Raw genomic sequence first — 6,000 nt, forward strand, 5'->3', positions numbered from 1 at the left:
AGATAGACAACAAAGTCATTGAGGAAGAAAATCCTAGGTTAAAAACGTGGAAACAATCTCCAGAATAATCAAATTAAGAGAATTAAATGCCTAGACACAAACAAAAAATAATGAATCATACTAGGAAAATTGAAGATATGGCCCAGTCAAGGGAGCAAACCAACAATTCAAATTAGACACAGGAGCTGAAACAGTTAATTCAGAATATATGAACAGACATGGAAAACCCATCAAAAATCAAATCAATAAATTGAGGGAGATATAAAGAAGGCAAGGAATGAACAAAAAGAAGAAATCAAAAGTCTGAAAAAACAAACAAAAACTTATGGGAATGAAAGGCATAGTAGAAGAGATGGGAAAAAAAAACAATGGAACCTACAATGCCAGATTTCAAGAGGCAGAAGATAGGATTAGTGAACTGGAGGATGGAACATCTGAAATCTGAGAAGCAAAAGAAAATATAGGGAAAATAATGGAAAACTATGAGCAGGGACTCAGAGAATTGAATGACAACATGAAGCACATGAATATATGTGTTGTGGGTGTCCCAGAAGGACAAGAGAAGGGAAAAGGAGGGGAAAAACTAATGGAGGAATTTATCACTGAAAATTACCCAACTCTTATGAGAGACTTAAAATTACAGATCCAAGAAGTGCAGCATACCCCAAATAGAATAGATCCAAATAGATATACTCCAAGGCACTTACTAATCAGAATGTCAGAGGTCAAAGAGAAAGAGAGAATCTTGAAAGCAGCAAGAGAAATGCAATCCATCAAGGGAAGCCAAATAAGACTATGAGTAGATTTCTCAGCAGAAACCATGCAGGCGAGAAGACAGTGGATGATATATTTAAATCACTAAAAGAGAAAAATTGCCAAGCAAGAAATCTATATCCAGAAAAATTGTCCTTCAAAAATAAGGGAGAGATTAAAACACTTTCAGTAAAAAAATCACTGAGAGAATTTGTGACCACACACCAGCTCTGCAAGAAATAATAAAGAGAGGCACTAGACTCAGATAGGAAAAGACAGGAGAGTGAGGTGTGGAAAAGAGTGTGGAAGTGAAGACTATCAGTAAAGGTAAAAAGAAGAACAATTAGATATGACATATAAAATACAAAAAGCAAAATGCCCATACAGTAATAACACTAAATGTTAATGGATTAAACTTCCCAATCAAAAAATATTGACTGGCAGAATAGATTAAAAAACAGGACCCATCTATATACTGTCTACAGAAAACGCATCTTAGACCCAAGGATAAACATAGATTGAAAGTGAAAGGTTGGGAAAAGATATTTCATGCAAATAACAATCAGAAAAGAGCAGGAGTAGCTATACTGCTATCCAACAAATCAGAATTCAAATGTAAAAGTTAAAAGGGACAAAGAAAGACATTATGTATTAATAAAAAGAACAATTCAACAAGAAGACATAACAATCATAAATATTTATGCACTGAGCCAGAATGCTCCAAAATACATGAGGCAAACACTGAAAAGAGAAATAGACACATATACTATAAAAGTTGAAGACTTCAATTCCCCACTCTTATGAATGGATAGAACATCTAGACAGAGGATCAATAAAGAAACAGAGAATTTGAATAATACAACAAATGAGCTAGACTTAACAGACATTTATAGAACATTACACTCCACAACACCCAGGATATACCTTTTCTCAAGTGCTCAGGGATCATTCTCAAGGATAGACCATATGCTGGGTCACAAAGCAAGTTTCAATAAATTTAGAAAGATTGAAATAATACAAAACACTTCCCAAGATCCTAAAGGAATGAAGTTGGAAATCAATAATAGACAGAGGGCCAGAAAATTCACAAATATATGCAGGCTCAAAAACGCACTCTTAAACAACCAGCAGGTCAAGGAAGAAATTGCAAGAGAAATGAGTAAATATTTCAAGGCAACTGAAAATGAAAACACAACATATCAAAATTTATGGGATGCAGCAAAGGCAGTGCTAGGAGGAAAATTTATTGCCCTAAATGCCTATATCAAATAAGAAAGAAGACCAAAAGTGGAGGAATTAACTGTCCACTTGTAAGAACTAGAGAAAGAATGGCAAACTAACCCCAAAGCAAACAAAAGGAAAGAAATAATGAAGATTAGAGCAGAAATAACTGAAATTGAGAACATGAAAACAATTGAGAAAATCAATAAAACTAGAAGTTGGTTCTATGAGAAAATAAGATTGATGGACCCTTAGTGAGGTTAACAAAAAGAAGAGACAGGATGCAAATAAATAAAATCAGAAATGGAAGAGGAAAAATAACCACTGACCCTGCAGAAATAAAGGAAGTAATGAGAGGATAGTAGGAACAACTTTATGCTTCTAAACTCGACAATGTAGATGAAATGGACAACTTCCTAGAAAGGCATGAACAACCAACATTGACTCAAGAAGAAATAGACGACCTCAAAAAACCAATCACAGGTAAAGAAATTGAATCAGTTATTAAGAAGCAACCTGTTCTAGTTTGCTAGCTGCCAGAATGCAACACACCACAGATGGATTGGTTTTTAATAAAAGCGGATTTATTTTGTTAGTTTTTCAGAGGAAAGGCAGCTAACTTTCAACTGAGGTTCTTTCTTACATGGAAAGGCTCAGGGTAATCTCTGCTGGCCTTCTCTCCAGGCCTCTAGGTTCAAACAACTTTCCTGGGGGTGATTCCTTTCTGCATGGCCAAAGGCCTGGGCAGAGCTGTGAGTGCTGATATGAGGTATGCTGAGCTGCTTGGGCTGTGCTACGTTGCACTCTCTCATTTAAGCGCCAGCCAATTAAGTCAAACATCATTCATTGCAGCAGGCATGCCTCCTAGCTGACTGCAGATGTAATTAGCAACAGATGAGGTTTGCCCACCATTCGCTCATGTCTGCAGCAACAAAACTAGGTGCCTTCACCTGGCCAAGTTGACAACAGAATCTAACTACCACACTTCCCCAAAAGAAAAGTCCAAGACCAGTTGTCTTCACATGTGAATTCTACCAAACATTCTCTTGAATGTTCTTTCTTAAGAATTAGTACCAATCCTGCTCAAACTCTTCAAAAAAAATTGAAGAGGAGGGAAAGCAACCTAACTCATTCTGTGAAGCCAACATCACCCTAATACCAGAGCCAGACAAGATATTACAAAAAAAGAAAGAAAACTATAGACCAATCTCTCTAATGAATATAGATGCAAAAATCCACAAAAAATTCTTGCAATTCAAATCTAGCAGCACATTGAAAGAATTATACAGCATGACCAAGTAGGATTCATCCCAGGAATGCAAGGATAGTTCAACATAGGAAAATCAATTAATGTAATACACCATATCAACAAATCAAAGCAGAAGAACCACATAATCATCCCAATTGATGCAGAAAAGGCATTTGACAAAATTCAACATCCTTTCCTGTTGAAAACACTTCAAAGAATAGGAATAGAAGGGAACTTCCTCAAAATGATAAAGGGAATAAATGAAAAACCCACAGCTAACGTCATCCTCAGTGGGGAAAAACTGAAAACTTTCCCCCTGAGATCAGGAACAAAACAAAGATGTCCACTGTCACCATTGTTATTCAACATTGTGTTGGAAGTTCTAGCCAGAGCAATTAGACAAGAAAAAGAAACACTAGGCATCAAAATTGGAAAGGAAGAAGGAAACCTCTCACTGTTTTCAGATGATATGATACTATATTTCAAAAACCCTGAAAAATCCACAGCAAAAGTACTAGAGCTAATAAATGAGTACAGCAAAGTGGCAGGTTACAAGTTCAACACTCAAAAATCTGTAGTGTTTCTATACACTAGTAATGAACAATTTGAGGGGGAAATCAAGAAAAATTTACAATTGCAACCAAAAGAATAAAATATTTAGGAATAAATTGAACTAAAGAGACAAAAGACCTATGCAAAGAAAACTACAAGAAATTGTTAAAGGAAATCACAGAAGACCTAAATAAATGGAAGGGCATACCCTTCCATTCATGGATTGGAAGACTAAATATAGTTCAGATGTCAATTCTACCTATATTGATTTACAGATTTCATACAATTCCAATTAAAATCCCAAAAGCTTTCTTTTCAGTAATAGAAAAATCAATAACCAATTTTATCTGGAAGGGCAGGGTGTCCCAAGCAGCTAAAAGTATCCTGAAAAGAAAAATGAAGTTGGAGTCTCCTGTTACCTGACTTTAAGGCTTATTACAAAGCTATAGTGGTCAAACCAGCATGGTACTGTCTTAAAGATAGATATACTGACCAATGGAACCAAACAGAATGTTCAGATATAGACCCTCTCATCTATGGACAATAGATATTTGATAAGACAATCAAACCAACTCACCTGGGACAGAACTATCTCTTCAATATATGGTGTTTAGAGAATTGGATATCCATATGCAAGAGAATGAAGAGGATCCATATCTCACACCCTATACAAAAATTAACTCAAAATGGATCAAAGACCTAAACATTAAATCTAAAACCATAAAACCGTTAGAAGAAAATGTAGGGAAATATCGCATAAATCTTATAATAGGAGGTGGTTTCCTAGACCTTACACCCAAAGCATTAGCATTGAAGAAAGAAAGAAATGAGAGCTCCTCAAAATTAGACACTTTTGTGCATCAAAGAACTTCATCAAGAAAGTAAAAGGAGAGCCTACATAATGGGAGACAACATTTGGAAATGATATATCAGATAAAAGTTTAGTATCCAGAATATATAAAGAGTTTGTTCAACTCAACCACAAAAAGACAGACAACCCAGTTACAAAATGTGCAAAAGGCTTGAACAGACACTTCTGTTCAAGACACAATGTTTATAGCAGCATTATTTACAATTGTGAAGAGATAGAAACAGCCCAAATGTCCATCAACAGACCAGTGGCTAAATAAGCTGTAGTATATACATACAATGGAATATTAGGCATCTGTAAGACAGAATAAAGTTATGATGTGTGTAACAACATGGATGGACCTTAAGGACATTATTCTGAGGGAGATTAGCCAGAAACAAAAGGACAAGTAGTGTATGATCTCACTGATATGAACTAACATTAATGAATGAATTTGGAGAATTTCAGTTAACAGAGACCATCAGGAGATCGAAATAGGGTAGATATTGGAGCTGAAGGGACACAGATTGTATAACAGAACTGATTGTAAAAATTCTGAAATGGATAGCACAACACTACATTAACTGTGATACAATAATATTAGAACACTGAATGAAGCTGAATATGAGAATGATAGAGGGAGGAGGGCTCAGGGCACAAATGAAATTAAAAGGAAAGATAGACGATAAAGACTGAGAAGGTATAATTTAGGAGTGCCTAGAGTGTATAATAATAGTTATTAAATGTAAAAATTTAAAAACGTTTTTGCATGAGGAAGAACAAAGGAATGTCAATAGTGTAAGGTGTGAAAATAGATGGTAATTAATATTTTAAAACTTAACTTATGTGTGAGACTAAAGGAAAAAATGTTATTTAATACAAAATTTATATTTTGACTAGTTTGCAGCTCCTAATATAACTTATGTTGACAGCTTATTTGAACATCATAAGTACATGGAACCTTGAGTAGGGCATCAGATTTTGTAGGTTTCTCCAGAGTGATGCCCCAATAAATCCCAGAGTAATTTGAACAGTGAATAAAAAAGGTATTTACAAAGTGCCCTGGGGGAATGGTGAGAAACGGGGAAAATTCAACTTTCCCAAGTGGAGAATTCTTGTTATTCTCACAAGCAATGGGGACAACCAAAGCAATAGGCTGAGCCACCCATCTTGGTGTTTGTTTATATGAAACAACCCCTCAAAGGATAGGCTAAGCTTACTTAAAGTTAGGCCTAAGAGTCACCCCCAAGAGAACCTCTTTTGTTGCTCAGATGTGGCCTCTCTCTCTCAGCCAACATGACAAGCAAACTCACTGTCTTCCCCCTCTCTGCGTGGAACATGGCCCCCAGGGGTGTGGACCTTCCTGGCAACGTGG

Source organism: Tamandua tetradactyla, chromosome 16 (assembly GCF_023851605.1).
Source record: "Tamandua tetradactyla isolate mTamTet1 chromosome 16, mTamTet1.pri, whole genome shotgun sequence".
Lineage (NCBI taxonomy): Eukaryota > Metazoa > Chordata > Mammalia > Pilosa > Myrmecophagidae > Tamandua > Tamandua tetradactyla.